The 25,868-nt window shown below is 42.6% G+C and overlaps 1 pseudogene; it reads left to right on the forward strand.

Moving 5' to 3' along the window:
* LOC138986057 (myocardin-related transcription factor A-like) overlaps window positions 1-8,238 on the forward strand; it is a 60,252-nt pseudogene extending 52,014 nt beyond the window's left edge.
* The last annotated feature ends 17,630 nt before the right edge of the window (window positions 8,239-25,868 follow it).

Below are 25,868 nucleotides of genomic sequence, written 5' to 3' on the forward strand. Positions count from 1 at the left end.
TTGCTGTTTTTCAGTCCTTTCTGACTCTGCAACCCCATGGACTGTAGCACTCCAGGCCTCCCTGTCCTTCACCATCTCCCAGAGCTTGCTCAAACCCATGTCCATTGAGTCGGTGATGCCATCCAACCATCTCATGCTCTGTCATCCACTTCTCCTGCCTTCAATCTTTCACAGCATCAGGGTCTTTTCTAATGAGTTGTCTCTTTGCATCATGTGGCCAAACTACTGGAGCTTCAGCTTCAGCATCAGTCCTTCCAATGAATATTCAGGGTCGATTTCCTTTAGGATTGACTTGTTGGATCTCCTTGAGTCCAAGGGACTCTCTCTTCTCCAACACCACAGTTGAAAAGCATCAATTCTTTGGCGCTCAGCTTTCTTTATGGTCCAACTCTCACATCCATACATGATTACTGGAAAAACCATAGCCTTGACTAGATGGACCTTTGTTGGCAAAGTAATGTCGCTAACCTTTGGAACTCAGGGAAGGTCATGGGGGCTGGAGTCTTGCCTAGAAGAAATGGAGGGAGAAAAAGGCTTTCATGCCCAAGAACCCCACAAGGTCCTTCTTAGTTTCAATAGGAGCAGATATTGGCTTCAGGTTTGACTCCTAACCAACTGAGATGATAAGATGGAATCTACAGCCTGATACCAAACCTTCAAATTGTGAGTCAGAATATTGGGCTGGACTTGTACTACTCTAATAATAACACTAGCATTTTTCTCTACATGTTCTTCTAGAGATAGATCCTTAGGCAGCCTGAGGCATCCATCTGCCTTGAAAGGAATTAGGACTGTTATTTAGGAATGCAAAGAAAAAGAAAGTTATAGTTTAGCCTCTGACTTGGAAAATAGAATTTTCAAATGCACAGCAAGACTTAAAAACAAGTGTCTGTCAAAAGAAAAGGGATTTCTAAACAACCTTATCTCTGTCTCTAACTTACCAAGAGGAGCTGACTCACATCAGAGGATGTCTTCCACAGTGCAGCTGAGTATCCCATCCCCCTCTGGTCAAGGCCAAGGGGCCTGGCGCCCCAGGTAAGAAGGGCGTGATGCCCAGGAAGTGAAAAGCCCGACTTTGGTTCTTCTCACAGGATTTAGGGAAGAGAGAAACACAAGAGGAGGGAGATGGCTTCTCTGAAAACGGCACGTTTTGAGAGTGGAGGAAGCAACCAGACCAGAGGAGATTTTCACAAACTCAGGTTTTTTAATTTTTAATTAAAGCATAATTGTTTTACAATATTGTGTTGGCTTCTGCCATGCATCAACATGAATCAGCCACAGGTACACACACACCCCCTCTTGAGCCCCCTTCCACCGCCCACCCATCCCACGCCTCTAGTTGTCACAGAGCCGTGGCTGTGAGCTCTCAGCAAATACCCGCTGGCCATCCATGGTAACGCGGTAAAGTCCGTGCTTCAGTGCCGCCCTCCCAGTCGTCTCACCTTCTCCTTCCCAGCTGTGCCTCAGGCCTGCTCTCTTACGTCCTCCATTGCTGCCCTGCAAATAGGCTCATTCTTCTAGATTCCATATACATGCATTAATATGTGATATTTTTTTCTCTTTCTGACCTACTTCACTCTGTATAATAGGCTCTAGGTTTACCTACCTCATTAGAACTGATTCAAGTGCAGTCCTTTTTATGGCTGAGTAAAACTCTACTGTTTACATGGACCACAACTTCTTTATTCATCTGTCTATAGACATGTAGGTTGTTTCCATATTCTAAGTATTGTAAACAGGGCTGCAATGAACATTGGGGTACATGTGTCTTTTTCAGTTTTGCTTTCCTCAGGGTATGTGCCCTGTAGTGGGATTGTTGGGTCATATGGTGGTTTTATTCCTAGTTTTTCAAGGAATCTCCAGACTGTTCTCCAGAGTGGCTGTATCAGTTTACATCCCCCAACAGTGCAAGAGGTTCCCTTTTCTCCACACCCTCTCCAGCGCCTATTGTTTACAGATTTTCTGTTGATGGCCATTCTGATCAGTGTGAGGTGATAGCTCATTATAGTTTTGATTTGATTTTCTCTAATAATGAGCAATGTTGAGCATCTTTTCATGTGTTCAGTACGTGAGTCTGAGTGAACTCCGGGAGTTGGTGATGGACAGGGAGGCCTGGCGTGCTGCAATTCATGGGGTCGCAAAGAGTCGGACACAACTGAGCGACTGAACTGAACTGAATAATGAGCAATGGTGAGCATCTTTCATGTGTTTCTTATGATAAAAACCCTGCAGAAAGTGGGCATAGAAGGCTGTTGTCGTTTAGTCACTAAGTTGTGTGCAACTCTTTTGTGACCCCATGGGCTGTAGCATGCCAGGCTCCTCTGCCCATGGGGTTTCCCAGGCGAGAATACTGGAGTAGGTTGCCATTTCCTTCTCCAGGGGATATTCTTGACCCAAGAATCAAACCCACATCTTCTGCATTGCCTCAACATAATAAAGGCCATATACAACAAACCCACTGTAAAAAATATGCTCAATGGTGAAAAACCGAAAGCATTTCCTCTCAGATCAGGAACAAGACAAGGGTGCCCACTCTCACCACTATTATTCAACATAGTTTTGGGAGTCCTAGATGTGGCGATCAGAGAAGGAAAAAAAAATAAAAGAATCTGGACTGGAAAAGAAGAAATAAAACTCTCACTGTTTACAGATGACATGATATTATACACAGAAAATCCTAAAGATGCCAACAGAAAATTACTAAAGCTAAGTCATAGGATATAAAATTAATACAGAGAAATTCCTTGCATCCCTGTACACTAACAATGAAAAATCAGAAAGAGAAATTAAGGAAACAGCCTCATTCACCATTGCCACAAAAAGAATAAAATACCTAAGAATAAAAGAGACTGAAGACCTGTATGCAGCAAACTATAAGACACTGATGAAGGAAATCAAAGTCAACACAAACAGGTGGAGAGACACCATGTTCCAGGATTGGAAGAACCAGTGCTGGGAAAATGACTTTACTTCCCAAAGCAGTCTAGAGAGTCAGTGCAGTCTCCCAAGGGTGCTCTTCACAAACTCGGTCTTAAGGCACAGGAGCACCCTGCCTCCCAGGCTGCCCTGACTCCAAATTCAGGAACAGCCCAACCCGAACAGTAGCAGGTCTAGGAATTCCTCTTTAGGAATTCAGGCACGGCTTTATTAGGGCCCTGCTGCAGCGAGGTGGGCTGAGAACATACAGCAGCCTTCCCTGCTTGCTTGCTCCCCAAATGGCCTTGTTCCTTATATGGGTGAGGGAGGGGTGGCTTAGGTGCTTTGCCCACCCTTAGGTGATGTTGAGGCCAGGGGGCATGTTCTTGAGTCCAAGTTAGGTGTGGACAGAACTAACTTTGGAAGTTCTCCCATGCCCCCAAGGGGAAGAAGAAAGGTAAATGAGATAAGAGCCCCAAGGCTTTCTGGGGTTCACAGTGGGCAAGGGCAAGGTCAGCATGGAGCCAAGCCCCTCAGTGAACTGCCTAAGCCGGGCGGCACAGGGAGAGGGTGCCATGTGATCCACGGCAAGGTCTGTGCACGGTGTGCATTGAAGTGTGCAGGTCACACAAGGCACCGTCACCTGGGAAGGCTGTGCTCCCAGTGATACCGACTGCCACCTGCAGCAGCTTACCCAGTGCAGCCGTGTGGTAGGATGCAGCCATGCAGACAAAGGACTGTTCCACGGAAACCGGAAGACACCGTGAGGGGGACGCTGCTGATGCTCTGCCAGACGCCCGCAGTCCCCTTACCGGCTCTTTGCGCCTCCATCACCTGCACTCAAACTCTTCTTTGGAGATGTCCTTCAGGCTACTGGTTCGCCTGCAATGCGGGAGACCTGGTTTGATCCCTGGGTTGGGGAGATCCCTTGGAGAAGGACATGGCAACCCACTCCAGTATTCTTGCCTGGAGAATCCCATGGACAGAGGAGCCTGGCGGGCTACAGTCCATGGAGTCGCAGAGAGTCAGACACGACTGAGTGACTAACACTTTCACTTTCAAGCTACTGGAGTGACTACAGAGGGAATAAGAAAACCCAGTCCTTCCACCTTAAGTCCTCAAGCGGGGACTTTAGGAAACAACTTAAGACAACAGGGTTCCCTGCAGGACTGGGTTGAGGCGATGGTCTGCGGGGAGCTGCCCGTGAGAACAGGGTCCTTTGTCTGAAGGACACAAGCTCTGGGAGCTGCCTCAGTCCTTGAGGGTTTGCTTGCAAACATAGCTCTCTGTCCCGCCACCCCAGAGATTAGGCGCTTATTTACTGCAGACACTTGGAGTTCTGTGCAAACTTCTCACGCACAGGGAAATCTGGTGTAAGAAATAATAACAGGGAGCCATTCCCATGCTCTCAAGATTTCTTGTGACTGTTTGTAAGATGTATAGGTCAACCAAGAAAAAATGTCAACTGTCTTGTTTTTCTCACGCTCTTCTGTATAAATATAAGATGCTGAATAAAGTTGGTGTCAGACTGCGTCCCTTCGTGGAGACGTGTCTGAACCTCTCGACCCCATCTTTGTTGTAGTCTCTTGCTGTAGTTCCCTTTCTCAGCCCCGCTGTGCATGTTCTCGGGACCGATCGACTTTGCCGGCTGGCACCGGCAATGGTCTACGTGCCTTTGCCTGAAACCACACCACTACTAGGACGGTTCCACCTTCTCTTCTTTCAATGATTCCTCTTATTCATTATTATTCCTCTTGTTCTTTTGGCTTTTCTCAACTGAAAGCATAATTCACTTGTTTTTCTTCTTTTCAGTGTGATAACAGTTAAGTGTATGAAGTTTCCTCTGAGTGCAGTTTTGGTGTAACACTATGAGTTCTAATATAATGCAAATATAAGCATCATGTAGCTATAAATATTCTATTATTGACTTCTTCTTTGATCTAAAAGATGAATTGGAAGACTGTTGTATAATGTGCAAGTGTTTAAGTTACCATTTGGTTAAATAGAAATAGCTATAAAAACATGTGTCCACATAAAAGCCTGCACATGAATGCTCGTAGTAACATTATTCATAATAACCAAGAAACCAACCACACGAATGTCCATCAACTGATGAGTCAGTAAGCAAAATGTAGCACATCCATTCAATGGAATATTATTTGGCAATAGGAAGGAATGATGTAGTGACATAGGATGTGGATGAACCTTGAAAACATCCTAACCGAAAGATGTCTGCCACAAATGACACATGCTGTGTGGCTTTATTTATATGACATGTGAAAAATAGGCAAATCCACAGAGACACAAAGTAGACATGTGGCTGCCCAGGATAGAGGTGGAGGGTGTGGGGAGGGACTGCTAATGGTAAAGAGTTTCTTTGCAGGGACGGAAAAATGAAAGTGCTAGTTGCTCAGTCATGTCCAGCTCTTTGCGACTTCATGAATGGTAGACCCCCAGGCTGCTCTGTCCATGGAATTCTCCAGGCAAGAATACTGGAGGGGATAGCCGTTCCCTTCTCCAGGGGATCTTCCTGACCCACGGATCGAACTCAGGTCTCCTGCATTGCAGGCAGATTCTTTACCATCTGAGCCACCAGGGGAAGGGGTGATGAAAATGTTTTGAGACTAAATGGTGGTAAAGGTTAAACAACTCTGTGAATATACTAAAAACCACTGAGTCATACATTTTAAGAATTAATTTTATGTACATGATTATACATCAATAATACTTATTTTTTTAAAAAAAGGTATCATGGTAGAACCAAATGTTTAAAAAAATGTTTGCCCTATCTCCATAAATTAAATCTATAGGCTCTATATCCATTTAGCCTATGTTCATAAATTGGTTGCTCCTGTAGGTGGCTCAGATGTTAAAGAATTCACCTTCAGTGGAGGAGACCTGGGCTTGATCCCTGGGTGGGAAGATCCGCTGGAGGAGGGCATGGCAACGCAGTCCAGCATTCTTGCCTGGAGAATCCCATGGGCAGAGGAGCCTGGTGGGCTGTAGTCCATGGATTGCAAAGAGTTGGACAGGACTGGCTAAGCATAGCACATATCCATATCCAGGAAAAATAGAGCAGTGGAAATTTTTTATATTTTTTTTTTTTTTTTTTTAATTTATTTTTTTAATTTAATATATTCCTTACAAATTTAAGAACCCATCCTGAACCCCCTCCTCCCTCCTCCCTCCCCATACCATCCCTCTGGGTCGTCCCAGTGCACCAGCCCCAAGCATCCAGCATCGTGCATTGAACCTGGACTGGCATCTCGTTTCATACATGACATTTCACGTTTCAATGCAATTCTCCCAAATCTTCCCACCCTCTCCCTCTCCCACAGAGTCCATAAGCCTGTTCTATACATCAGTGTCTCTTTTTTATATACAGTATATACAGTAGTTTGTATCTGTTCATCCTCCTAATTTATCACTCCCCACCCCTTGGAATTTTTTAATGTAGCACACATACATAAGTATGCACTAATACACACACACCTTGGTAAATGTTCTAGTGACAAATGCGCCAGTGAAACAACTGTCTAGGTCAGGATGTTAGCAGTACTCTGGGAGTCCCCTGAAGACTCCCTCCCAGACACTCCTTGGGAGCATTTCTTTAAAGAATCCTCATCTCAGGGTCTACCTCTGGAAAACGCAAGCTAAAACAATGTGGATACAAAGGTCCCTTTTCTCTGCCCTCCCCCAAACACTCAGAAGCCATTTTTGAGGGCGCAAGAGGCTAAACTTTTACCTGAAAGAACCATTATGAGAGATGGTACGGGAACTCTCCTTAATGATTAAGTGAAGCTGAAAAAGACTGGAACAGTCGTTGACGCGTGGTCACGGCTGTCCCTGGGCTGGGGGAGCACAGGAAGAGTCAAAGCAGGCAGAGGAACATCGCTCCTGCCCTTCCCTGCACGCCAGATGCCGGGTGAGTCGGTCAGGCGACCCAGTCAGGAGGCTCGCTAAGGAGATCTTGGAGCTAGGTAACTGGCAAGTAGCCAGGTCCACTGGAGGGGGTTATTCTCCCCGGTCTTGCACTGTGATCCCAGAGAAAGCCATCTACTTTCTCTTAGCCTCTGTGTCCTCAGCTAGAAATAAAGGGGGAAATGCTGAATTCCATGTAGTTTTCACATCAAGGGTAAAACCGGTTCAAAGAACTTCCCCTTGTTCACCAGAAGAGGCCAAGGCTCATCCTTATAAGACACCAAGTACAACACGGGTTCAAGCCGTATAGAGTCTGGGATGAAGTCCCCCGTGACGAGCTTCCAGAGGGCAGGCAGAGGGGTCAAGTCTCCCTGCGGCTTTCAACTGCCTGGGACTGGCAGGGTGACTTTTGAGAGGGTACATCATCCCCGATGGGGAAAATATGCTGTCCCCTTGACAATAAACAAATCCCCTAGCCTATGGAAAAGTCTTGGACGTGGTTGGCTATGAGCTAAAAATTGAAGAGGACTGCTTTAAAAATCCGATCATCTGAGACGCGGAGTGAAGGGATTTAGGTAGAAAGGCCAGAGCTGATGAATATCACGCTGGTGAGAGTCTCCTGCAGCTGAGTGTTCGGTCCTGACAATTGTCAGATCCTCTAGGGTCGTAAAACCTACCTCAGCAGAGGGAGGATCTCGAAACGCCTTTGAGTGATGCCGGGATTGCTCGCGATCTGGTTCTGCATGCTCCTTCAAGGTCATTTCCCACCAATTCTGTTGGGAATTGGCTGTTGCTCCGCTGTTTCCCCTAACCATCCCCTGGGTTTTTATACCTATTCTCTATTTCTGACTTCTTATACACTTTTATTCAATAATTCCAATTTCCGTTTAAGAGTCAGACTCACTTCACAGCCAGATGAGCTGGCTTTCCTCGACGGCCCCACCGGCCGCCGCAGGCTGAGGGTCACCACCTCCCCGGGCAGGCCCGGCGGTTCTGTCTCTCCCGCTGATTCTGACAGAACCTGCCTCTTCAAGCCTTTCGCGTGAGGACAGCGCTTGGCCTTCAGACATGGGGATTTCTCTGTCTTTTTAAAGAATACGGTTCGTTTTGAGAGAAAGAGGTGTGCCCTGGTGAATTCAGCCGTGGGAAGTCTCAGCAGTGACTAGAAAGTCCGCCGCATTCACTGTGAATCTGTTAATGTGCTCAGTAGGTAACGACCTAGAGGTGTTTCTGCTTAACTTTTCTCCTGAGTCACGCGGACAGAAACAGTGGCAGGCGACCAAGCATTTCACCAAAAGCCCAGAAAACGCCATCCGTTCCCTCTCCGCACCCAGGTTTGTGTCTCAGGGCAACGCGCTTCTTGTTATTCTCGGCAAACCTCTTCCTCGCCTCCCAGCGTGAAAAAAAAGGGAAAGTGAACGTCACTCAGTCGTGTCCGAATCTTTACAACCCCACAGGCTATACAGTCCATGGAGTTCTCCAGGCCAGAACACTGGAGTGGGTAGCCGTTCCCTTCTCCAGGGGATCTTCCCAACCCAGGGATCAAACCCATGTCTCCCGCATTGCAGGTGGATTCTTTACCATCTGAGCCACAGGGATGCCCAGCGTGAGTTCCCTCAATTAGAAACAGAAGATGCCCAAGTTCAGCGCTGACAGTTCCACTGTCAGGAAACTCCTGTTCCTTTGCCCTCCTTGAATGCCCAGTGTCCTCAGCTGGCTCTGCCCCCTACCATTCAACGCCGGCATCAGAGCTTACACTTCTCCCGAACAGCTGGAACCCTCAGGGTGGATATGCCCCAGATTCCCCAACCATCCCACCACTCTTCCGTCAGTACTGGGAGGCATCTGTCTGCCAAATCAGAGGAACCCAGTTATTTCCAGAAAGAAACTGCCCTTCCTAATATGTGCAGACATTTGTGTCCTGGATACAGTCCTGGGGTATTTTTTATCACTCTTTGAAAGTGAAGTCGCTCAGTCACGTCCGACTCTTTTTGACCCCGTGGACTATAGCCTATCAGGCTCCTCTGTTCATGGGATTTTCCAGGCAAGAACACTGGAGTGGGTTGCCATTTCCTTTTCCAGGGGGGACCTTCCCGATCCAGGGATGGAACCTGGTTCTCCTGCATTGCAGGCAGACTCTTTACTGTCTAAGCCACGAGGGAATTCCTTTTCACTTGTTAATGGGGCAAGTCAAACACCGTAGTAAGATGTCCCGTGAAATAATTTGGACCATTGGAGAACCAGAATGGTCAAGTCAGGTTCAGTGTGGTGACACCCCGGTGCCTCTACCCTGGGTAAGCAGTGAAGACAGAGGGTCATCCAGTCACGAATGTTCCAGGCCAGGGCTGTGGAAACTGCCAGCTCCAGCCTCCAGGACTGGTCCTTCAGCGAGGAGGCCACCAGCTGAACGCTGCTGCTGCTGCTGCTGCTAAGTTGCTTCAGCCGTGCCCCACTCTTTGCAACCCCATGAACTCCAGCCTGCCATGCTAGAGGGATGGGATTCTATCCATGGGATTCTCCAGATAAGAATACTGGAGAATTCAGAACTGCTGTGCCCTCCTCCAGGGGATCTTCCCAACCCAGGAATCGAACCTGCATCTCAAACTTCTCCTGCATTGGCAAACAGGTTCTTTACCACTAGCACCACCTGGGAAGATCACCAGCTGAGTCCCACTATATAAAAAGCATACTTGTGCTGACACTGGTTTTCAGGGCATCTAGATTGGTAGGTAAAGAAGAGTGGTATGGAGGAGGAAACGGCAATCCACTCCAGTATTCTTGGCTGGAGAATCCCATGGACAGAGGAGCCTGGTGGGCTATGGTCCGCAGGGTCACAGAGTCGGACACGACTGAGCGTGCACAAACCACCACCATACACTTAGGAAACGATCACCACAGTCGAAACAATGGTCTATAATCGCTCTCTCTTGTTCTCCTCAGCCTCCCATTCTATCCTCAGACACGACAGAGCTGCTCTCTGCCCGTGTAGATTGGTTTGCGTTTTCCATAGTTTCATGCAAATGGTAACACCCAGTATATACTCTTTTTCTTGCCTAGCTTCTTTCACTCTGCATGACATTCATCTGTGTTATATGTATCAATAGTTAACTTTTTATTGTTGAGTAGTATTCCACAATCATCCCCAAATCATCCCAAATGATTTACAGATGGTTTCAGAAAAGATGCATAGAAAGAATATGAAAAAGTAAATGGAGCAAAATGTAAACAATTGATGAAACTGGGCAAAGAATACATGGGAGTTAATCGAATCATTTTTTAAAAAAGGAAAAAAAGCTTTATTGAGATCAAAAGCATCAGTTCTTTGGTGCTTAGCCTTCTTTATGGTTCAACTCTCACATCCATACACTATTACCAGAAAAACCATAGCTTTCACTACATGGACCTTTGTCAGCAAAGTACTATCTCTGCTTTTTAATATGCTGCCTAGGTTGGTCAAAGCTTTTATTCCAAAGAGCAGGTGTCTTTTAATTTAATCATGGCTGCAGTCACCATCTGCAGTGATTTTGGAGCCCAAGAAAATAAAGTCTGTCACTGTTTCCACTGTTTCCCCATCTATTTGCCATGAAGTGATCGGGCCAGATGCCATGATCTTAGTTTTCTGAATGTTGAGCTTTAAGCCAGCTTTTTTATTCTCCTCTTTCACTTTCATCAAGAGGATCTTTAGTTCTTTTTCACTTTCTGCCATAAGGGTAGTGTCATCTGCATATCTGAGGTTATTGACATTTCTCCCAGAAATCTTGATTCCAGCCTGTGCTTCTTCCAGTCCAGCGTTTCTCATGATGTATTCTGCATAAAAGTTAAATAAGCAGGGTGACAATATACAGCCTTGAAATACTCCTTTTCCTATTTGGAACCAGTCTGTTATTCCATGTCCAGTTCTAACTGTTGCTTCCTGACCTACATACAGGTTTCTCAGGAGGCAGGTAAGGTGGTCTGGTATTCCCATCTCTTTCAGAATTTTCCACAATTTGTGGTGATTCACACAGTCAAAGGCTTTGGAGTAGTCAATGAAGCAGAAGTAGATGTTTTTCTGAAACTCTCTTGCCTTTTCTATGATCCAATGGATGTTGACAATTTGATCTCTGGTTCCTCTGCCTTTTCGAAAACCAGCTTGAACATGGAAGTTCACGGTTCACGTATTGCTGAAGCCTGACTTGGAGAATTTTGAGCATTACTTTACTAGCATGTGAGATGAGTGCAATTGTGCGGTAGTTTGAGCATTCTTTGGCATTGCCTTTCTTTGGGATTGGAATGAAAACTGACCTTTTCCAGTCCTGTGACCACTGCTGAGTTTTCCAAATTTGCTGGTGTATTGACTGCTGTACTTTTACAGCATCATCTTTTAGGATTTTCAGTAGTTCAGCTGGAATTCCATCACCTCCACTAGCTTTGTTCATAGTGATGCTTTCTAAGGCCCACTTGACTTTATATTCCAGCATGTCTGGCTCTAGGTGAGTGATCACACCATCATGATTATCTGGGTCATGAAGATCTTTTTTGTATAGTTCTTCTGTGTATTCTTGCCACCTCTTCTTAATATCTTCCGCTTCTGTTAGGTCCATACCATTTCTGTCCTTTATTGAGCCCATCTTTGCATGAAATGTTCCCGTGGTATCTCTAATTTTCTTGAAGAGATTTCTAGTCTTTCCCATTCTATTGTTTTCCTCTATTTCTTTGCATTGTTCACTTGCAGAAGTGAAAGGCAAAGGAGAAAAGGAGATTTTATATTTTATATTTACACATACATATATATGATCTCTAAATATCTATTGTGTTTGTAACGTATATATGTATGTGTGTGTGTGTGTGTATGTATATATATATATGTATATATATATATATATATATATATATATATGAAAGTGAAAGTCGCTCAGTCATGTCCAACTGTTTGTGACCCCAGAGACTATAAATTCCATGGAATGGTCCAGGCAAGAATACTCGAGTGGGTATTCTTTCTCTTCTCCAGGGGATCTTCCCAACCCAGGGACTGAACCCAGGTCTCCCACATTGCAGGTGGATTCTTTACCAAATGAGCCATAAGGAAAGCCCGAGAATACTCAAATGTGTAGGCTATCCCTTCTCCAGCCGATTTTCCGCACCCTGGAATCGAACCAGGGTCTCCTGCATTGCAGGCTAATTTTTTACAAAGTGACCTATCAGGGAAGCCCATATATAGATAGATAGATAGATAGATAGATAGATAGGTAGATACATGTATATATATATACTCAGTGTATATATGTGCTAAGTTGCTTCAGTTGTGTCCAACTCATTATGACCCTATGGACTGTAGCCCACCAGGCTCCTATGTCTATCGGATTCTCCGGGGAAGAATACTGGAGTGGGTTGCCATGCCCTCCTCCATGGGATCTTCCCAACCCAGGGATTGAACCTGTGTCTCTTATGCCTCCTGCACTGGCAGGTGGGTTTTTTCCACTAGCACCACCTGGGAAGTCCCAAGTATAGAATACATATGTATATATAAAATCAATATATTAATATGTACGTATGGTCAGTATAGAATACATATGTATATATAAAGTCAATATATTAATATGTACGTGTGGTCAGTATAGTATACATATGTATATATAAAATCAATATATTAATATGTACGTATGGTCAGTATATGGGCTTCCCTGATGGCTCAGATGGTAAAAAATCTGCGTGCAATGCAGGAGACCTAGGTTCGATCCCTGGGTTGGGAAGATCCCCTGGAGAAGGGAATAGTAACCCACTCCAGTATTCTTGTCTGGCGAACTCCATGGAAAGAGGAGCCTTGTCTACAGTCCATGGGGTCATAGAGTTGGTCATGACTGAGCAACTAACAAGCACGCACACATGATCAGTATATATGAGGTATATTTAACTAGATTAATAAAATGATTATATGTGTGTATGTATTGTTTTTAACACTCCAGGTGATTCCAATGCACAGCCAGACTCTAGAATCATTTTTTAATACAGTTTCTCTGAGAATCCCCACTCTGCCTCACCTTTGCTACTGAGAGTGTGAAGCAAATACACAAAACCCAAACGGTCGTGACAGTGGTTTTATCCAGAAAAGGTTAAATGAGCCGGAGTGGCTGGAGATTTGTGGTACAAGATATGGTTTCCCCTCTCTTTACAAATATTGATCATTTCTGAGTGTATCAGTTGTTTTTATAAAAGGTAAACAAAACTTTTCTTAGAGTGACTCTCTGAAAATGACAGTTGTTAAAACGATTTTAATAACTCTGGAAATATATTTTTAAAATGTATCTCTACCACAAGTTGATAGTGTTTTAACGAAAAAAAAAAATGTGTCTAATGTTTGACTTCCTGACAAGCTAGAGGATGTTATTTAGGGAATGGAGAGCAGAAACCTCCTCAAAGCATCTCAGCCAGAGCCCAACTACATAAAGCCAGGCTTTCTCCCTTGCACTTTTCCTCCTTAAATAATAGTTTATCTTTGAGTGCCTCATTCATAAGCAGCAGTTCTCACTTGAAAGATTCACACTAGCTATAGCTCATGCAACGGAAGACTATGGCGTAATAAGAGTTGTTTTTTTGCTTTGTTTTTAAATCTTTTTGTGTTTAAAAGTATTTCCTAGTGATAGCATCAGAGGAGATAGTTTGGAGAAAGTTTTCTTGTTTGCCATTGAAGATAGTCGATGGATAAATAATATATATTCAAGAACCCATCTAAAAGGTTGTGTTTTGTAGATAGAATCCACAAATCAACTAAATTTTAAGTTATATACTTTAGTGATATTTATCTCGTTGTTGCAATGATTCTTGCAAACATTTTTTTCTAGCTTTATTGAGATATAATTGGCATACAATGTCATGTGTTAGTTTAAATTATACAATGTGATGATTTGATACATGGATATATTGTGAAATAATTACTGTGAAAAGGTTAGTTAACACTTGCATCAGCTCACAAAGTTGCCATTTATTTGTTTTTCTGCCTGGTGAGATTTACTGTCTTAGCAGCTTTCAAATATATGACACAGTTAACTCTCTGTTGTTACTTATAATTGCCATGCCGTACATTATATTCCCAGAATGTATTCACCTTCTAACTGGAATCTGGAACCCTTTGATCAACATCTCCCCATTTCTCCCACCTCCCACCCCTGATAACCACCGTTCTCCTCTGTTTCTATGAGTCTGTTTTTTTTAGATTCCATATATATGAGAGAAGACTTATTTTACTCAGCATAATGCCCTCAAGGTCCAGCCATATGGACATGAAAGAGAGAATTTCCTTCTTTTTTGTGGTTAAATAATATACCACATATTCTTAATTCATCTGTTTGTTGATGGACACTTGGGTTGTCTCCATGCCGTGGCTATCATGAATAATGCTGCAACAAATACGGGAATGCAGATATCTCTTTGAGATAGTGATTTCATTTCCTTCAGATATATACCCAAAAGTGAGATTGCTGGATCGTATGGTAGTTAGTTCTATTTTTAATTTTTTCAGGAAGCCACCATGCCATTTTCCATATGGGCTGTACCAATTTAAATTCCTACCAACAGTGCACAAGGGTTCTCTTTTTCAAAAAGGTTTTAAAAATCTACTCTTTGTTGGTTTCAGAAACTTCATTAAACCCCTTACATCATATATAAAAATTAACTCAAAATGGATCAAACACCTAAATTTAAGAACTGAAACCACAAAACTCATAGAAGAAAACATGGGAACAAGTCTTCATGATTTTATATTTGGGAATATTTTCTTACATATAACACCAAAGTACCGGCAAAAAAACACAAAAAATAGGAAAACTGGACTTCATTGAAATTAAAAAACTTTTGTGCATCAAAGGACACTATCAAGAGAATAAAAAGACAATTTACAGAAAGAGAAATTTTACAGAAGTCACATATGTGATAAGGGTTTAATATCCAGAATGAATACAGAACTCCTTCAATTCAGCAACAAAAAGACAATTCTTTTTTTTTTTTTTAATGGGCAAAGAACTTGAGTAAACATCTCTCCAAAGAAGAGATACAAAGGGCCAATAAGTACATGAGAAGATTCTTGATATCTTTCGTCATTAGGGAAATGCAAATCAAAACCACTATGAGATATCACTTCAACGTTGTTAGGATGGCTGTTAATAATAAATAAGTGAATGAGCAAACAAGCAGCAGAAAATAACAAGTGTTAAGGATGCAGAGAAACTGAATCCTTATACATTGCAGGTGGGAATATAAAATCATTCACACTGTGAAAGGTAGTTTAATGGTCCCTTGAAAAGCTAAATATAGAATTACTGTAAGACCCAAGAATTACTTTCCTAAGTATATGCCCCAAAAGAATTGGAAACAAGGACTCAAGCAGATACTTGCATGCCAGTGTTCGTTGCAGCATTATTTACAATAGCCAAAATGTGTAAACAACTCAAGTGTCTCTTGACAGATGAATGGATAAACAAAATGTGATACATCCATACAATAGATGATTCAGTCACAAAAAGGAATTCTGGCATGTGCTAAAGATGATGAAAATTGAAAACATTATGCTAAGAAAATAAGCCAAACACAAAAGGGAAAATGTTGTGTGATTCCACTTACATGAAATATCCAAAGTTCATACAGACAGAAAGTTAGAGGTTATCAGAGGCTGAAGAGAGGGAGGCCTGGAGAGTTATTGCTCAATTGGTAGAGGATTTCTGTGTGGGGTTATGAAAAAATTTTGGAAATAGTGGTGATGGTTATTCAACACTGTAAATATAATTAGTGCCACATGATTACTATAAAAATGGTTAAAATGGCAGAGTTCATTTTATGTATGTTTTACCACAATTAAAATACATTTTAAAAATCTGTGAAACCAACTCTGCCATCTATGGTCTTCTCTCAATTTATACTGTCAGATAAATGTCACTGAAATTAATGGGGAAGGTCAAGTGCCTTTTCATAAGAACAAGGGATGGATTACTCATTTATGCCAGAGATCTGACACAGACGTTGTCGTGGCATAGACATTACCACCACATGGCTTTAGTTCACAGCACACTCAGGAGCCCACCCTGAATCTGGAGCAAGGCTTCCCAGACCACTGATCTAGAAGGAAATGTATGATAGAACATGTATGCCCTCATTCTAGAAAAACAGATTTCCCTTTCCCTCCTGATTCAACTAAGTTTCTCCATCAGTTCAGTTCAGTTCAGTCACTCAGTCGTGTCCAACTCTTTGCAACCCCTTGGACTGCAGTATGCCAGGCCTCCCTGTCCATCACCAACTCCTGGAGCCTACTCAAACTCATGTTCATCACGTAGGTGATACCATTCCTTAAAATAATCCCATTGTGTGTGGATTTATTATAGTTGAGATTAGTTTTTAAAAAGAAAATAAACACAGAAGGTAATGTGGTCTTTCAGTAAGAAAATCAATTTGTCATCATTCAGAACTTGTGTTTTACAGGAAAACCCCATAAATTCTAACCCTCTCATATTTCTATATTCTGAATTACTTAAAATAGATGATTTAGATTTTGCCAAAGATTCCAGTAAAATTTTGGGAATACAGGTAGCAGTTTTTTGAATCACTAGTCTTTATGCTAAGTATATATTTGAGCATGCAAAAAACAATATATTTAGGAGCCCATTAGAAATTCAGATGCAGACTCTCCTTTCATCTGATCGTGTAGAAGTGGATTAATACAGATAATATGAACAGAGAAAGATAAAGCAATGCCATGTTGGATATTTAATAATCCATTACTCAAGGATAAAAGTTTTCTAATAGCCATTAAAAAGAAAATCAAAGAATATATAAATTTTAATTTAGCATAGCATTGCATCACATTACAGCTTATGGGAGGCTTCCGAAGCAGCTAGCAACAGATGGATTCCTGGTCATTCACTAAGAATTTGGAAATGCCAAAAGTAAAGAAATTTGGACTGCTTCAAAAAGATTTTAAATAAAAGGAATATAAATTCCCCATAGTAAAACCCTTATGGAGAACCGTTATGAATTTAGGCACTACTGAATAAAACTGCAGTTAAGAAAGCCAATTATTTTTATAGGGAAAATAAATTTTCCTATGATAATTCAGATAAAACTGGTAAACGGATAACTGCCTTAATAAAAAGGAGAGAGAAAGCTCAACATAACAGCAATTTATAAAAAACAAGAAGTGATAATGAGCAAAGAGATAAGGAATATCTTGAAGGCATATTATGATATATGTAAATCTGAGAACCTGATAAGCATGGTAGATTTAGAAAGGTTGGGGGAAAGAAATTGAAATCTCAAGTTTCTTCTTAAATGAAAAGTTTTGGGTTGGCTTTTAAATAATTTTATTCAGCTAGTTATTTCACTTGTGACTGTGCTGGGCCTTAGTCGCTGGGCAGGATTTTTTCTAGCTGTGGTTTGCAGGCTTCCCAAGGCGGCAGCCTCCCGCTGCGGAACACAGGCTCTAGGGCTTGCAGGCTTCCGTGGTTGCGGCTCCCAGGCTCCGAGCACAGGCTCAATAGTTGTGGTGCATGGGCTTTGATGCTCCACAGCATGAGGGATCTTGCTGGACAAGGGATTGCACCCATGTCCCCTGCACTGGCAGGTGGATTCATCACCACTGAGCCACCAGGGAAGCCCCTTAAATCAAAAGGTTTTTAAAGATGAAAGCTCTGTTTGTCTTAGAAGTGTTTGTCTTACAAGTCTGACCGGGGGCTTCCCTGGCAGCTCAGATGGTAGAGTCCACCTACAATGCAGGAGACTTAGATTCGATCCCTGGGTCGGAAGATCCCCTGCGGAAGGGAATAGCAACCCACTCCAGGATTCTTAGCTTCCCTGGTGGCTCAGACAGTAAACAGCCTGCCTGCAATGTCGGAGAGGTAGGTTCAATCCCTGGGTCAGGAAGATCCCCTGGAGAAGGGAGTGGCAACCCACTCCAGGATTCTTGACTGGAGAATTCCATGGACAGAGGAGCCTGGTGGGTTACAGTCCATGGGGTCACAGAGACAGACACCACTGGGTGACTAACACTTTCACACCTTTTTCACTTTTTATTGAGACTTGAACCCACAGTCTTTTAATGAGGAGCACTTACCTGTGTCTGGACTTACTGAGATCCAAGTTCTTTGTGTCTTGGTGCAGGAAGAATTCGGTGAGACACAAAGTGATAGGTAAGAAATGGACTTATTTAGAGAGAAACACCCTCTACAGACACAGCGTGGGGCCACCTCAGAAGGAGGGAAACACGGCATGGTTTGTTTTTATGGACTGGATAATTTTATAGGCTAATGAGCGGGAAAGATTCCCTGATGCTGGGAAAGATTGAAGGCGGGAGGAGAAGGGGACGAGAGAGGATGAGATGGTTGGATGGCATCACCGACTCGATGGACATAAGTCTGAGCAGGCTCAGAGAGTTGATGATGGACAGGGAGACCTGGCGTGCTGCGGTCCACGGGGTCGCAAAGACTCAGACACGACTGAGTGACTGAGTGACTGAGTGACTGAACTGAACTGACCTGAATGAGTGGGAGGATTGCTCCACTATTTTCGGGAGAAGGGGCGGAGATTTCCAGGAACTGGGCCACCACTCACTTTTCGCTCTTTGATATCGGCCTCAGGACTGTCACGGCTCCTGTAGGTGAGTCACTTAGCTTGCTGACGTGTTGCAATGAGCACATACGAGGCTCGAGGCCTAGTGGAAGTTGACTCTCCGCAACCTTGGCCCTTTTTGGTTCTAATCAGTTTATGCTGTCTCCTCGAGCTGTGTCATTCTTTTAAGGATTGTGCCCTGCCCCCTTTCCTCCTGTTTCAGGATTACCCCCAAATTTAGGGAAGTCTAAGACAGGACCCACAGTTTCCATTGACACATTTCAATGATATGGAGGACTCTATTCCATTTTGAAGTCACTGTATTTTACTGAATTGTTCCTAAATCAATTAACAGGTGCTGTGAAAAATCATTTACCTGCATTAGTCAGAACTGTCTTAATTGTACATGACAAAAACTCACTCCAGTGGCTTAAACCAACTAGCAGGCTAGGTTAGTTAGCATAGCTGGAAAAAGATAAAGGGTTAGAGAAGCAGGAGCTGAGCTTAAGGACTGGTGGTCTGAGTTTACCACTGCCTGAATTCTGTTCCCTTCTACTTTTGTCCAGTCTCTGTTTGGCTCCAGTGTCTGCATCCAACTTCAGTTCAGTTCAGTTCAGTCATTCAGTCGTGTCTGACTCCTTGTGACCCCATGGACTGTAGCACGCCAGGCCTCCCTGTCCATCACCAACTCCCAAAGTCCACCCAAACCCATGTCCATTGAGTTGGTGATGCCATCCAACCATCTCATCCTCTGTTGCCCCCTTCTCCTCCTGCCCTCAATCTTTCCCAGCATCAGGGTCTTTCCCAATGAGTCAGCTCTTTGCATCAGGTGAAGGACTGGAGTTTCCGCTTCAATATCAGTCCTTCCAATGAACATACAGGACTGATCTCCTTTAGGATGGACTGGTTGGATCTCTTTGCAGTCCAAGGGACTCTCAAGAGTCTTCTCCAACACCACGGTTCAAAAGCATAAATTCTTCACTGCTCAGCTTTCTTTATAGTCCAACTCTCACATCCATACATGACCACTGGAAAAACCATAACCTTGACTAGTTGGACATTTGTTGGCAAAGTAATGTCTCTGCTTTTTAATATGCTGTCTAGGTTGGTGACAACTTTCCTTCCAAGGAGTAAGCGTCTTTTAATTTCATGGCTGCAGTCACCATCTGCAGTGATTTCACAGTCCCCAAAAATAAACTCTCTCACTGTTTCCCCTGTTTCCCCGTCTACTTGCCACGAATGGGACCAGATGCCATGATCTTAGTTTTCTGAATGTTGAGCTTTCAGCCAACCACTTTTAAGCATCCATCTTCAGTTGGACAAAATTAAGTTAAGCCAGGACAAGCCAGGACTGAAGTAACTGGAAGCAAGAGAGAGAATGAGAGGGAAAGAGTGTTTCTATAGTAAGGGAGTTTTCAGTTTCAAACTGCAAAATTCCCCAGAACCAAACCAGTTCCTGAAACTCTTCCTCCGGTTTGTTAGCTTGTTGTTGTTGTTTTAAGAAGTATTTTACTTATCTAGTTATTTGCGTTTGGCTGTGCTGGGCTCTTTCCTTTGGTTGCTGTGCGCGGGCTTTCTCTATTTGCATCTAGTCGGGCTCGTTTCCATTGCGGTGCCTGGTCTTCTCATTGGTGGCTTCTCTGGGGGCGGGGCGCGGGCTGAAGTCACGTGGGCTGAGTTGCTCCGCAGCATGTGGAACCTCCCAGGGGAGGGATCGAGGGTGAACGCGTGTCCTCTGCCCTGGCATTGGCTGTGCCGGCATAGGCATCCTCAGAACAAGTAAGCTGGAAGGTGAGGGACCGAAAGAGTGGTTAAAATACTCCCGATACAGAGAAGAACAAAAGCAAAAGCACAGGAGTTTGTGAACCTAATATCTGCTGGAACGACGGGTTTTGCCTGAGATATAAGGTCTGGAGAGTGGGGATGATAGAGATTCAAGTTTTTTTCTTAAACAATGTATACTTAAATAAAATTAAGTCATTTTACCATAGTATCCATATTTTTAAGAGCATATCCTACATTAGAGTCAGAGAACAATTTTTAAACTGAAGTATAATATTGTGATTCAGATGCATCTATAGAGATATTTTTCGGGTTCTTTTCCATTATAGGTTATTACAAGACACTGAATATAGTTCCCTGTGCCGCACAGTCGGTCCTTGTCTGCCCATTTCATGTACAGCAGTGTGTATATGTTAACCGAAAACTTCCAGTTTATCCCACCCCACTTCCTCCTTGTCAGCCCTAGGTCTGTTTTCCATCTGTGTGAGTCCATTTCCAGAAAACAACTTTTATTCAAAGTTTGGTCAATTGCATCAAATATTATAGAAGGTTAAAAAAGTGGGGAGGCCATTGGTGTTAACAACTAGATGTTTATCGATAATGGTTTTAGTAAAATAGTGACAGTAGATATATTTTAATATACATATTCATACATAAAATAGTTAACAAATAAACACTATCAAAACGGTGACGCTCTCGGTGTACTCTCTTCTAATAGCATTTCCCTTCCTTCCTGCACGAGGTAGGGATTATTCAGAATGTTGTCCTCAAAGCCACTTTTTGGAGAGTTAAGTGAGTGGGTGGTAGAAGACAGAGGCGGGGCTAGGAGGCTCTTTGACGATGCGGTGGCAAAGTGGGGGAGAGTAAGGGAACAATAGCTTGAAGAGGATGCAGAGCAGAGAGAAGGTTTCAATGCAGAATAGAGCAGAAGGGGACAAGTTTCCAGCAGAAGTCAAGGCAGATAGAGATTAAGGATGCAAGAGAGATAGGAAGCTGTAACTAAGACAGCTCACTGGCAATGGGGTAGAAATGTTTAAAACGGACACTTTGGAGTGAAATTCAGCTACATCACAGAGTGATCCATTCTGGTCATTAAGATCAATCCACTCATTCAATTTGATGCATTTATTTTCCTCATCCTTTATGTATTCCTTCAGATAAAACACCTGCTAACATGAGCATACGTCTTTTTCAAGCAGACAAATCCCACTGGAAATTTTATAAGAGCAAATAAATGGTTAAAACTCAACAAAACACTAGCAGAACAGAAAAAAGGATGTTGCTGCAGTTCCTTGAAGAAGTGAACCCTCTGAAACAGAATATTTCTTCTTTTTTATTTTAAATAGTGCCACATGCACAAATCAATTTGTGGTTCCATTTTTACATTATTATTGAAAATGAATAAAAGAGCTCCTTGACTGTTCAAGATGTTACTCTATTTTTCTCAACAAGATTATGCAATAATATCCAAATTCTAACCAACAGATTGAGTTGGGTTATGGAACAAATTATTCATAGAGATAGGACTCGCTTCATAAAAGGTAGACTCTCATGAAACAATGTGAGCAGGGTCTATTATTAGTTGCGCCCCAAATATTTCATTCCCAATCTGATGATAGTGAAATATACTAAACTAGCTTTTCATAGTATTAAAATTGCTACATGCTGTGGAAGGATTTTAAAGGATTTTGTCTCTAGAAACCATTTGCAGTTCAGTTGGTATGCTTCCTGAAGGCATATATCTTTGCAGGCATTTGTTAAAATTAATCAGCATTAACCTGCATTCTTTATTTAATGGATAGGGTGATCCAGAATAACATCTGCCTCTGTAACTATATTTGCCAGCAATTGATTTTGTACATATTTTAGCCAAATAATAAAGTATTATGAACTCAAGAAGCTTCTGATTTTTTATTGCTGAAAATTATTTACCACTAAAATTATTTTGAATTTTCTTTCATCTAAAAAACACATAAACAGTATGTTTTGGTCTCTGAGAAATATTACACAGATATATATATATATATATATATATATATATTTGAATCTCAATATTTTATGATTAGAAAAATAAAGTCACAGAAAAGGTCCATAAATTTTCTTTCAAACTGATTCCTTTATTAATTAGACAGTGAATAGTATCCATACATAATTTTCATAAGATTATAAACTTGTAAAAAACAACAAATTTTTGTGTGTAGAGTAATATTATTGCCATCATCTTGGTAAACAGTTGGGACATATTTCCAAAAGAGAAATGAAAGGCCTTTCTGAGGACTATCATTGCTCTTGGATAAGTTACTTAACCTCTGAGCCTACACTGGTGCCCACAAATGACTACTTTCTCTAGAGCTTGTAGGCTCCATGCATTGTCCCACTGACAGGTCATCACACTTTTAGAAAAACCCAGTCGCCACTAACCAGCATGCCAACTGGGCAAGGGCCTACTGTACTATTTGATAGTTTGAACTATGTCCTTTGATAAAGATAACAGTTAAATTAAAAAGAAGTAAAAATTTAAACTCTGGGTTAGAACAGAAAGTCATCTCTAACTGTGGTCCGTGTATCCGTCCGAGTCCATCCTGGAAAGCAAACCCATGCTTTCAATGAGTTGTTACACAAGCGTTGAAAGGTTGAAAATGGGATGCTGAGGTAACCTAGAGAAAACAGCAAGAAAAACCACCACCTTGAGGGCTGGGAAAACAAGTTGGACGAGGTGGTGTCACTGTTATAGAACCTAAAGGTTCTGTGGGATAGGAAGGGACCCACTCACGGAGCTGAGTTTTGCGCCAGTATCTCAGGAGGAGCACAGCCAGTTGGACACTAGAAGGTGCAGAAGCCTGGAAGGTAGTGAGGAGGGGGTGCTGGCGAGGGACCGGCAGGGGCCAGTGGGTGGGTGGGAGTCAGGGGCGGCAGCCACTCCAGCCCCGTGGCTGTGGCATTCACTGAGGGGAGGCTGTCTCCCGGCCCTGGGAAGGTCGGGGAGAGCTGGAGGATGTAGCCACAGCTGTTCCTCCTGCTGGATGGATGCAGACCTGAGCTGGAAACCTGGAGCGGGCGCATTATTTCCTCCTCCTGCCTTGGTGTGTATACGGTCTCATCCATGCCTCCTATGGGTAGAACCCATCTGGAAGGGGGCTGGAAGATGAAGGCATGGAGGCTCAGTCACCATATCACAGCACAACCCATAGATAGAGGGGTCTGGCCTGAGAAAAATAGGCAAAGAACTGGCCAGCTAGCTGTGAGTATTTCACAGTGAAGGTATGTTTTTGCCATCAAAAGTATCAGGAAAGTCTCATGGCCTCTGGGGAGACAGGTTAGGAGACATTTCTCCCCAGGATTCTCGTGTTTCTACACATCTCATAAGCAGAAGCATTTAAAATGAGTTATCCATTATTTTTTTCAAGAATGTCCATGTAACAAATAACTTCGGAAGATAGAGATGGTGTGTCTCTCTGGAATAGAGGGAAAGCTTGTTTGCTGTCCAGTACAATAAAGATACTATTTTCCCCAGGGCAAAGGTTGGAAAAGTTTGCATGAGGAAAGAAGGAGATTATAAAAGATTGAGGTTTCCTTAGCAATGACACAAACCTGCTGCATAGGTGTGACCCTGATATATTCTGTATCACCCTCGTGAAACTTGAGGAGCATGAGGACCCTGAATATGATGCTCACCTTTCTTGTTTATTGCCATGGGCCATAAACCCCTTTGTCTCTAACCCAGGAGTCCCATGGCTTCTGTCAATGTCCCTGTGGCGGCTAACCTAACTGCTTACAAGTAGGATAAAACCTTGGATCCTATGCAGTTGAGAGAATATTCCATTTATTTCTACAGACATTTGCTATGATACTACTACTTAACCAACTTTCACAAATGTGTCCAAGGTTCACAAGATGGGCACTCTCAGCCCTCAAGCCATTCATAGTGTAGAAGGGAGGGGATGTTCTCCAGCAACACCTCCATCACCTTCACCATCACCAACCCCAGAGCCTCTATCCCACAGAAACTCAGCAGACTAGAAAAGCTGATATGAGTCAGTACCTTGAGTCCATCTGCTGTCAGTCTTCCTAAATATTGCTAACCGACTTCATCTGCCATTGGCTCTTTTCTTATTGTTTTTGACATTTGCATTTACTCTTTGCTGTATCTTTGGTGGGGTTTTAGAAAGGGAAAATCATCAGAGGCCTTCAACATGCTGTATTTAAACAACAGTTGGTAAGCTTTCACTATCTGATGTGCTAGATATCTTTTTTGTTTATATGTATATATATATGCCAGTGAACTCTAAACTTCAGGATGCTGCCTTGTAAAAGGAGACCTACTTTGATGTCATTTCAGGGGTGTAAATGGTGTATACATCTTCACTGATAAAATCTTTCTTCAGTAGCTTTATTCTTTTTAGAGGAAAATGCTTTCACCTGTTAACCATAATTAATATTGACATGAAATACTAGGTTTTGGGTCTTTCTGATAGGAAGAAAAACTGGAGGCCTCTATTTAGGATACTAAGTGATGATTTGCAAAGGAGTCTACCCTAGAGTAAAGGATTTGAGCTAGGATTTGAGCTAGGATTTGAAAATATGACCAACTTCCTTTACAATTTAACTTCAAGCCAGCAGAATGTTTTTTCACTGAGCTGAGGTGTGCATCTCTACAAATCTCTAACTTCCCAGGAAATAAATAATGTATTAAACCCAATCATCTCACTGAAGCTTCAGTTACCTCTCAGCCATCTTTGTAATGAAGAGGCAAAGCACAGATTCTGCATCTTCTGCCAATTAAACGAGATTAGTTTACCTTTCCACCAGCTGAAACAAAACAGCAAGTCAGTGGTCCTCCTAGGACTAAGCAAGTAAGAAAAGAGCGCTCTAATCAATGTTACTGCCAGGCTTAATAGTTTTCTGATATTTGGTCTAAACTTTATTGCTGGCAGTTGAGTATCTCTTTTTAAGCGATTCTATTTGCCTCCCAATTACGGGCATATGTTTCATGTAATATATGTCCTTGTGGCAGAAGAGTAAGGGGGCACTGAGAATGTCATTGGTTACTTATTTTTCTCTTTATTACAATCAATGATTTCTTTATGATAGCTCTGTTAAACTAAGCATTTATTAGGTTTTCTATTTTGAGTTTGGTGGTATCCGTGCTGCTGGCCACTTATCCCCATGTTCAGTAATTTCCTCCCATCTGATGAGAAAGTCAGTAAACGTCTTTTCATCAAGGTGTTTTCAAGATAATTTTTATGTTTTTGTTTAACATGGCTCAAAGAGCAACCCCGCCCAAAATTAAGATACAGATGCTGATTAAAACACATGGCTGTCTGCTTCCCTGCATATTGGCCCAGTGCCTGGAAGGATCGCACACCAGCAGGTGGGTAGGATTGTGGCTGATACACCCGACACGAGAATGGACTATAATGAAACCCAGGCTGCACTCCAGTAAAAATCAAGATCTTAGTCTTTGACGAAATCACTTCAGATCAAGGCTGTATTATGGCAGAACTAATGGTTTCAAAATTAAAATCAGGAAGGACTTCAGTGTCATTATGTTGTTCCCACATATTCAAGGAGTTTTAGAGAGATAGTACTGTGAAGATGGAGGAGGAAAGGAAAACTCCTGTGGTTGATGAACTGCAAAAAGCCAGTGGCTGCAGGTTTTTACTCTCCTTGGCGAAGCACTC

This window comes from Bos mutus, chromosome 1, assembly GCF_027580195.1.
Source record: "Bos mutus isolate GX-2022 chromosome 1, NWIPB_WYAK_1.1, whole genome shotgun sequence".
NCBI classification, from domain to species: domain Eukaryota; kingdom Metazoa; phylum Chordata; class Mammalia; order Artiodactyla; family Bovidae; genus Bos; species Bos mutus.